Source organism: Zootermopsis nevadensis, unplaced genomic scaffold, assembly GCF_977971745.1.
Source record: "Zootermopsis nevadensis isolate Lab colony 2312 unplaced genomic scaffold, Znev_1.0 Znev_ptg000002l, whole genome shotgun sequence".
NCBI classification, from domain to species: Eukaryota; Metazoa; Arthropoda; class Insecta; order Blattodea; family Termopsidae; genus Zootermopsis; species Zootermopsis nevadensis.
The window spans coordinates 20,107,941-20,118,601 of record NW_028259134.1 but is presented as its reverse complement, the minus strand read 5'-3'; the positions used below and the strand labels follow the sequence as shown (position 1 = coordinate 20,118,601).

General features: G+C 37.1%; 1 long non-coding RNA gene across 1 annotated transcript; it reads right to left on the bottom strand.

Moving 5' to 3' along the window:
- Positions 1-2,227: 2,227 nt before the first annotated feature.
- Positions 2,228-10,413, bottom strand: LOC147875110 (uncharacterized). Its single transcript, XR_015536272.1, has 3 exons — positions 9,782-10,413; positions 2,632-2,713; positions 2,228-2,556 (listed from the first exon to the last, which is right to left on the bottom strand). It is a non-coding gene; the product is annotated as an uncharacterized LOC147875110 (long non-coding RNA).
- Positions 10,414-10,661: the final 248 nt, after the last annotated feature.

Genomic DNA, 10,661 nt, shown 5'->3' with positions numbered 1-10,661 from the left:
TGACTTCTCAAGACTTGGGACAAGTGACTTCTCAAGACTTGGGACAAGAACTTCTCAAGACTTGGGACAAGATCTTCTCAAGACTTGGGACAATAACTTCTCAAGACTTGGGACGAGTGACTTCTCAAGACTTGTTACAAGGACTTCTCAAGACTTGGGACAATAACTTCTCAAGACTTGGGACGAGTGACTGGTGGTCACCTTGGAAGAATGCTGAAAGCAGAGATCGAGTTCCAATTAATAACAACTTCATTGCAGTTTTCGTGGTAATTTGAAGATGATTCTCACCCATTAAGTAAGATAAGATGATTTATATCTGACCCCAAGTCCTCTTGGTACAGCGATTTCGGTGGAAGTGGTGGTCACCTTGCATGAATGCTGAAATCAGATAGCGAGTTCTAATTAATAACAACTTCATTGCAGTTTTCGTGGTAATTTGAAGATGATTCTCACCGATTAAGTAAGATAAGATGATTTATATCCAACACCAAGTCCTCTTGGTACAGTGATTTCGTTGGAAGTGGTGGTCACCTTGGAAAAATGCTGAAAGCAGAGAGCGAGTTCCAATTAATAACAACTTCATTGCAGTTTTCGTGGTAATTTGAAGATGATTCTCACCCATTAAGTAAGATAAGATGATTTATATCCGACCCCAAGTCCTCTTGGTACAGCGATTTCGGTGGAAGTGGTGGTCACCTTGCAAGAATGCTGAAAGCAGAGATCGAGTTCCAATTAATAACAACTACATTGCAGTTTTCGTGGTAATTTGAAGATGATTCTCACCCATTAAGTAAGATAAGATGATTTATATCTGACCCCAAGTCCTCTTGGTACAGCGATTTCGGTGGAAGTGGTGGTCACCTTGGAAGAATGCTGAAAGCAGAGAGCGAGTTCCAATTAATAAAAACTTCATTGCAGTTTTCGTGGTAATTTGAAGATGATTTTCACCAATTAAGTAAAATAAGATGATTTATATCCGACCCCAAGTCCTCTTGGTACAGCGATTTCGGTGGAAGTGGTGGTCACCTTGGAAGAATGCTGAAAGCAGAGAGCGAGTTCCAATTAATAAAAACTTCATTGCAGTTTTCGTGGTAATTTGAAGATGATTTTCACCAATTAAGTAAAATAAGATGATTTATATCCGACCCCAAGTCCTCTTGGTACAGCGATTTCGGTGGAAGTGGTGGTCACCTTGGAAGAATGCTGAAAGCAGAGAGTGATTCCCAATTAATAAAAACTTGATTGCAGTTTTCGAGATAATTTGAAGTTGATTCTCACCTGTTAAGTAAGATAAGATGATTTATCTCCAACCCCAGGTCCATTTGGTACATCAATTTCGGTGGTAGTGGTGGTCACCTTGGAAGAATGCTGAAAGCAGAGAGCGAGTTCGAATTAATAACATCTTCATTGCAGTTATCGTGGTAATTTGAAGATGATTCTCACCTATTAAGTAAGATAAGATGATTTATCTCCGACCCCAAGTCCTCTTGGTACAGCGATTTCGGTGGAAGTGGTGGTCACCTTGGAAGAATGCTGAAAGCAGAGAGTGAGTCCCAATTAATAAAAACTTCATTGCAGTTTTCGAGATAATTTGAAGTTGATTCTCACCTATTAAGTAAGATAAGATGATTTATCTCCGACCCCAGGTCCATTTGGTACATCAATTTCGGTGGTAGTGGTGGTCACCTTGGAAGAATGCTGAAAGCAGAGAGCGAGTCCCAATTAATAAAAACTTCATTGCAGTTTTCGAGATAATTTGAAGTTGATTCTCACCTATTAAGTAAGATAAGATGATTTATCTCCGACCCCAGGTCCATTTGGTACATCAATTTCGGTGGTAGTGGTGGTCACCTTGGAAGAATGCTGAAAGCAGAGAGCGAGGTCCAATTAATAACATCTTCATTGCAGTTTTCGTGGTAATTTGAAGATGATTCTCACCTATTAAGTAAGATAAGATGATTTATCTCCGACCCCAGGTCCATTTGGTACATCAATTTCGGTGGTAGTGGTGGTCACCTTGGAAGAATGCTGAAAGTAGAGAGCGAGTCCCAATTAATAACAACTTCATTGCAGTTTTAGTGGTAATTTGAAGATGATTCTCACCCATTAAGTAAGATAAGATAATATAACCGTCCTTGGTTTGTCGTTTGCCTCGGCTAGCTCGGGTGCTCAGGGTCGTAAACGGGGATCGGGTGAATGACGAACGGATAATGATTCACTGTTAATCAAATTATACCTTTATTATGTATTTATTTCAAAACACCAGCCCACAAACGTCCCAACCTCTACATTCAAGAAACTTTCCCCACTCTTTTGCAACTGCCCAGACACCCTTCCCGAACACCACTGCTTGCTGCTGGATCACTCCCCCCAAAAAAGGGACCACATGCGAGTCCTCCCCTACTTTCTCACTGCATAGCCGATCCTTTGTTTTTGAAGAATGTCGGCCAGCTCGCCCTTGCAGCGTTGCCTGGACGGTTACAATGATTTATATCCGACCCCAAGTCCTCTTGGTACAACGATTTCGGTGGTAGTGGTGGTCACCCTGGAAGAATGCTGAAAGTAGAGAGCGAGTCCCAATTAATAAAAACTTCATTGCAGTTTTCGAGATAATTTGAAGTTGATTCTCACCTGTTAAGACTAGATGATCTTACTCCACGCCCCACCCCCACTCCTAGTTTTGGTGGTTGTGGCTATCCATTTGTTGGAAATCCTGGAAAACAAACAAAGAGACAGTTCCAATTAACATCATCGTATTTTTCATAATAATTTAAAATACAACATACCAAATAAATCAACATTTAAAGCATTAAAAAATTATGCAAAATTTTAAAATAGTCGTCAGGAAATATTATTAGCTCTGATAAGTTACATCATTGATAGTACGTCATTTACTCGACATTATTGATAGGACATGTACTGCAAATGATCCTTGAAGACCGTATGTTTATCTGTTCTTAGAATCTAGGAAGACAATTCAAAGTTGCATTTCATATTTCTAATCTGTTATTTTGGTTTATATAACACAACATCTGAACAATAACACGAAATTTAATTTGCGTAGTAAAATTTTTACTAATCACAAAATATTTGTGTAACGCATATTTTCAAATTAATAAATTTCACCCTCATCGTAACAATTTTTAATGAAAACCCAATTCTTCAAGCAAGTTTCGTATGGGACCAATAACCTGCTTCACATAAGTTTTCCAAGTACTTTAGATAAAGGTTAATACAGACTATATTTTGTCACCCTCGTGTTGTGACCTTTGCTGTGAAACTATTTTTCTGTCCGAACTTCAAAGCAATCGCAAATCCATTGTAAATATTTCCCAAGTATACTTTGCATCACGACATAATTATTATGGATTTTAAGTTTAATCAAATTAAACAATATCCTCTCATTATACACATTTATAGACCTGTTGTGTTACTTTATTCACAGTTTAGGAACACACAAGTCTACAATTTTAAGCTACTTTTCATCGTACCAACAATATTTAAACCAGTTCGTATCGTAATAGATTTGACAAAGAATTCCAGCCTCTATCGTCCAATAACGGAACCTAGCTCCTTCTAAACGTCCCTCTTATTGTACCTGATGACGGAGACAGATCTACTCCCGAAACGTCGTGTTATGAGAACACACAACGTACAGTAAGAGAGAGGAACAGATTGGCTTCTTTCGTGTTCCAACTTTTCCTTATTTATATTATTTTGTTACAATACCAGTAGACGTGGTGGCCCGAATAAAGGCAGTACCATAGAATTTGCATAGAAAAAACTGAAGAAAACCAAGAAGAAACTCATTCACGATAATATTACTCCTTTCCTAAATTAAGTCCTGCATAGAAAATTATACTCAGAACAGGCAACGACTATGAATGGTTTAAATAAGTCATATAAGTTAACTGAACAATTTAATTGTATACTAAAACCCACAACGAATCGTGGATAAAACCTAACGTGGACGGTAGCCACTGGAACAAAGTCACTCAACCGCCTACACAGACCTAGAAGCGAGGAGGCGGCAAAACGTATTCCTATTTTTATACATCCAACACAATGACGAGTAGACTAATTAAATTCACCATACGCGGCTCCCTTTGTGTATCTTATATCTGAGGCCTCAATTAATAACCATCTAACCTCGGGCATAATAGTTCTTGTTCCAGAAGACGGGATGCTGTATGAGACCCCCTCCTTTACTCACAGAAATTAGCTTCTCCATCGTTCAACATTAAAATCTCCATTGACCTTCCACGCAAAAATTTATTTAGCAGCGAGCATAAATCGGTTTGCAACCGTTTTAAATATAATCAACGCTGACATGTTCACCGCGTTGGAAACCTCAATTCCGTGACACGTCCAAACAAAAACAGTTTTATATGTTTGGAAAAAATAACAGGTAGATCAACATCGTAATGTCGAACAGTAAAACATGTTCAATTGCTTGGAATTTTCGATAAACATCTCGTACAGTTGTTAAGTTCCAAAAACAATAAAATATCAAAATTCAACCCAAATATACTATGACGTGTTTTCGATTAAACCTTATTAGTTCTGTTTGAACATTCAAATATAACGTCACACTTAATGAAACAACAATTTTGAGAACAAAATATATTTAAAAATAGACCAATTTGTATGTGGAGATGTCATCTTCATTATTCTATCTCGTCTCAAAGTTCAGAAGCAAGAAATACCTCGTTAGACCAAAGAGTAGATGCAGTGTCTACAATGCTGTCAGATCGAAAATAAATACGACTCAGACTGACACCCTCAATTTTTTTCTCTCTCTAACGTCAAAATATTCACAATCTTGCATTCGGTATAACATTACTACATACATATTGACGAATGCAATCCAAACCAATCTCATGAACTTAATTGTAATATAAACGTTTCGTGAACTGAATTTCGTGGCGATGATTCTTCGATTCTCGCGTGATGACGTCTAATTGCTACGTGCAGCACAATCAGCTCCACGCACTTAATCCCAAAGTTAAGTACCCCATCTCCGATTCTAATCTCGAAATTCTGAATGGAGGTGCTACACATTTCGTACGCAGAAACTTAACACGTGTCCTGCACCATTACGTAATAGGCGATACATCACTTCTCACGCCTTGATTCTTCGAAAGCATTTCAAGTAGTGATTGAATTCAACAAAACAAGTGCGTTATTTGCAGAATCCCGGTTTCGAAAACGTATTGCTTTGTAATGTAAACCTTTTGAACTAGAGCCATTTCTTGGGACAGGACTCAGAGCGGGGCAGACGCCTTCACTCACATGCTAACACTTTACCATCAATCATCCCAGCTGACGTTTCGAAAGAGAACCTGTCATTTCTTTCAACTTGTTTCAAAGATTCATACGTCCAGTTATATTGCACACACACACACCCCTACACACGATACAAGATTGGCTTATCACATTAGAACATTTGAAGCTCTCACGAAACGAATACTACCTCACGCAACTGAAAATCTAAGCATTGCAATGTTGGTATCTACCTAAACGTCCAATCTCCGTTACCACTCGGAATACCATCACTTATATTTTTACTGCCGCGATAATTTCAAATTGCATGTAAAACAAATGACGCTGAGGAAAATCACGAAATACTTTTGTCACGATAGACGATCCAGTGTTCGAACCTCATCAAGGCAACGGAAAGCAGATAATGTACCAACTGCATAACAAAGTCTCTGTTACACCCAACGAGAAGTGATCAGTGTCCACAAAGGAATCAATTTTGACAATTTTAACAAAACACTGGAGTTAAAAGACGTCATGAACAAAGCAATTACTGTGCAGATAACGGTGGGCCGCTATCTCGTTGCGCCTTGGCGGGTGAAAAGTAATTCAATTTGGTGCCAATATTTCTATAAAATGAACCCCCAACAGCCCAAAGGATGCCTTTCTTTATACAAATCAGATAAAAGACATGTCTGCTAAGGTAATTTGAATTTGTTACGTTGGTAAAGTGCAGAATGTTGGGAGAATCAGTCAGACTCCGAAACAAAGTGAATTATTTCTATCTTTATTAAAACTAAACTCTATTAAAGAAAATATTATTTACACTCGTCGAACGGCATATGGTAAAACCGATCGACTTACCCAATAAAAAACCTATGGTTGCCTGACAACGTAAAACGCAGGGGGCAGGCATGTCTACTGCGAGTCCTAAGATAATCTGTTTCATGCATTTCTACCTTCATGGGTAAAATTAAATTAGTCCTAGGTCTTGAAACCAGGACTAAACATCGACAATTAGCTATTTCCATATTCCGGTAGTTTATCCAACGGCAAAAAAGTTCGCGTCATATGCTAAAATTTTGGCTGCAAATGTTGACAAAACACCCCAAATTTACGTACGTAAAATCAGAACCTTGTCTTAGATTCAAGCAATGTTCGACGAAAGTTTTCAGTAAAAGTTTATTACAAAACATCATCGAAAAAGTAGTCTACCTTCAATTAATCTGTCCCCACAGACATTCCATATTGTTTCTAACTTTTATATTCGAAACAATTTCTGAATATGATATTTCCACTGAAGCAGCCGAGATTCCAGTTTATCGACCGTAACCCTCAAACATATAAATAAACAATTGTAATCTCTTAAACTAACAACCACTACCACGTACTTCGCGACCAATAAAGATTTAACATCCGGTCCCATAAGTGACAAAACGTGATCAATTTTTAAATAAACCGTTCCTACAAAACAACGGTTAAGCTTCACATGAAACTCTTAAGCAACGACGTAATATTACGACTTCACACATTCTCTACGCTATAAATCGTACGTGAATTGTACAGTTCATGACACTTCATTATTTACTACGTATGGATACGCAAATCACCGCACCTAGAAGGCGGAACACGGACCATCTCTAACGGACCAATAAATTTGATCCACGGTACCTTTTACGTAATTCCTTAATCCTTTCACAATACATCATACTAGCCTAATCCCCTTGCTCAATGTCATAATTATATTAAATACTGTTCCGTCTACACAAAAATATGTTTTAGTCTTGTGATCGTTCTAAATCTTAGTAAACGTCGAAACTGAAGTGTGACAAAAGATAGTTATCATAACAAAATTTTTTTAATTAAATTCAAAATTCGAGTCTAACTTAATAATTTAATAGTAAATAAATAATTCTGTAAATTCAAATACTTACGATGTACTTTGCATATTTATAAATTACAACGATAATATCAAACTGTGCCTACTTTGAGTATGATCTTGATTCAAATCTCAAATAAATTGTGTCAATAAAACAAAAATTAGTAAAATTATTCTTGTGTCCTGTGTAATCATGTCGGTGAGACTTAATTCTGAGTATTTATGTAACACCGAAGTGTAATAAAATTCGTTAACACTCGCTCAGACCATTGAACAGCACAACAAAGTCATCTTTCATTTTTTAAGTGTAAATTAGCGAACATCAAGTTCAGGATTGAGATCGTTACAACACTAACGACATGCCTGGACGTCTAGCACAATATTAACGAGCCATTAATTCCATTGTTAGGACTTCATTAACAGTAATAAAGAACAAGGAATTTAGTCATAAAAACATTGAATGATGAACATAATATAAGCACGCCTTTCACACGTTTACAATGCAGCGGAAGAAATCTTTTGTTTACATGCGTGTGTGTGTGTGTGTGTGTGTGTAAATATGAACCGAGACTTAATTATCATCTCCATAGCAGCTCCGAAGTCTAGTTAATTTCCTCACAAGACTAATTACTTCATTTCACACAGGAAATGTAAAACTGTCCTTCACTCTTAATTTTCAAGCTCAATTTATTATCAGAGCACGGATATAATTTGCAAAGCAGTTACAAAATGGAATTACGTAAAAATTGTACGTAAATCAACTGATATTTACAAAAAAGAACTTTGGCCAGCATTTGACAGGTTTACTTTGACATCGATCCTTGTTATTGTTTCATCTCTCGAAACAAGATTTCATTGTTCTTAATTTTAATTTAAATAGATTTCTTTCAACTATGTACGTTGCTTAACACCCTGTAAGACAGATTCTGCCAACAAAAAATTTAAATTCAAAATTCTATCGCATACTTCCAGACATTTTGGCAGCATTTACCTCGAGACAATTTTCGGGCCAAGAAACGAACACGGGACACGGCAAAAACGAGGAAAATAGTGGTAACAATCTGCTATAATGTTTGGCGTCTTCAGACCAATTCTTCACTAAATTCTGTGTGCATTTGTAATTTCGACCCCCATGACCCTTAATCTCCGGTCAGCCAGCGCTGTGTCAAACAGAATACTCCACATTTATTTCCATAATTTGTATACAAAGATCGATTTCGCAGAGCAGAGCAGGTATGCTGCATGGACCAGTATCCGGCTCGTCAGTCCAATTGCACAGTAGTGCAGTGTTCCGAACTCATAGCATGAACTACGTAACCCCCTGTGGACATTCTACATTCCCGTGAGCTGTTTGGATGGGAGATTTGCCTCAGCTTATTACAACAAATCGCCTTGCTGCACGGATCTGTATTTATGCACATCGTGTGATGCTCTTGAATCATGCATCTATGTTCGTTACCAGAGTCATGAGAAATTTTCGGAACAATGTAATGAGCATTAAATGCAGGCAGTTTGGGATACCCTGTATCCCCTCCCCCACACCGAGTTAACTTAAAATTCATAATCTATAATCTGGAGAAATAAACTTCTGACAAAATTCCAAACTCACATAATTACCATAAAAAAGTTATTATTTTTTTAAATTTAGTAAACCCGTTTTTCATAAGCAACTATTTGACCACCTTGTCTATGAATTAACACAACTGTTCGTAAACAGAAGGTCCACTTGCGTATAAACAAAATTTTACGTAATTTCATACCGTCCAAATTATAAATGTATTTATATTTTGCACATACGACATTCTCTACCACGCAGACAGAAGCCATAGTTTTCTCCGAAATTTACGCAACCATCAAAATCTACAAAATCATGATCCACATTTTCACCGCTCTATAAAACTCAAATGTCATTGCATTTCGAATCATAAATTATACTTAATGGGGACTTTAAGAGAAAACCAACATTCATAAAATCAACGACAGATAAAAATTTAAAAAAGATAATACGCAAAATAAAGGAGACCCATTAGATACCCAATATGACAAACTCAAATCAAATGATTTGTTATTGAGTTATGTGCCGTGTCATCTAGCTAAATGTCCATTAAACCACAAAACACGACTAGTAGCCCGAGTAGGATTAAATTTAACTCAGTCGTAGTTAAAGCTTCAGAAAATACATATCGTAGTCTTTAAATCAGCCTTTACTATTAATAAATTGTGTACCTCAAGTAATAGTAAAGCATAAATACCACCGACAACTAAAGAATATAAATTCATTAACGCAGAAAATTTCAAAATAATAATTCAACAAAATAAACAATAATAAACGTTCCTCAAGTCGGAGGCGGATGGTAAGGCACCGTGTATTTTGTTCGACCATCAAACATGGTGGAAAATCGCACAAAGGCATCCATATTACTACGAAGTATTCAAAACAATATTAAATCTTCAACAGTAACTGAAGCAGATGGACCGAACTAACGCAAAGCATTAGCCAAATTAAAAGGCGACTTGTTTGAAAGTAAGCCTAAAAGTCTAAAAAACAGATAAACAAAGCTTCAAGGCTTTGAAATAACCGCAACTAACCACAATAGTAACCAATATGCAATAACGAAAGGGCACAAAAGGTGCCCGACTTACCTCAGGATTCCGGAAGTCCGTCCTCAACCAGAGGTAAAAGTAAACTCCGTTGGCGATCGTTAATTCCTCAGAAGAAACCTCTGATCAGCCAACTTGCCAAGTTTCGAGGTGCATTATGGGAAAGGCAAAGATAATTATTAAGCACAGATACTTTTTATCAGACAACTACCCACGCTATGGATCACAGATAAAGTTATATTTCAGGTTCTTATGGTGACGCGTGCATTGTCACACTACAAATGTCATACAGCGGTTTGCCCAACAAATACATTACAAATTTAAACAAATAGCGTGTAAGCAGTCAAGGTCTGGATAACATCTTACTCTGTAAAGTCATGAGGTCGCAAGTCTAAGCGTATATCATGTATGTCTTAAGTGAGCCACCGAGAACAACTACATACGCGGCTTAAGGCAGGCCTCTGTAGCTAATTTCACAAATAACGGACACAAAATGGAGTACCACTGAATCACAAAATTATTACGTCTTAAATGATAACCCTATATTATACGAAGTTAAAGTGTATTTTTTGTGGCCAGTGATAACTTTGTCGTACTTTAAAACCCACGGCCATGTTTTTAATCCTACGACCCAGAATGAGTACAAACCGCTCAAAACATTTCAGAGTCCAAACGTAATCACAGCCCTTATTAGGGGGTAAAGAAGACCAGAGTCTGGAGCTTTACACTTTTCTCTCTGCATAGTCATTATATTCATTTTTATTTCTTCATTTTAATTCAGGGATACATTCTTCAAAAAGTTGTCAGTGGAACCACGGTTCCGGAGAATTTGACGTAAATACGTCTATACGGAAAGGAAGTTTATATATTGGCTTTATTCTAAATATTTCCTTTATACATGTTTTACAATTCAGATAAGTTT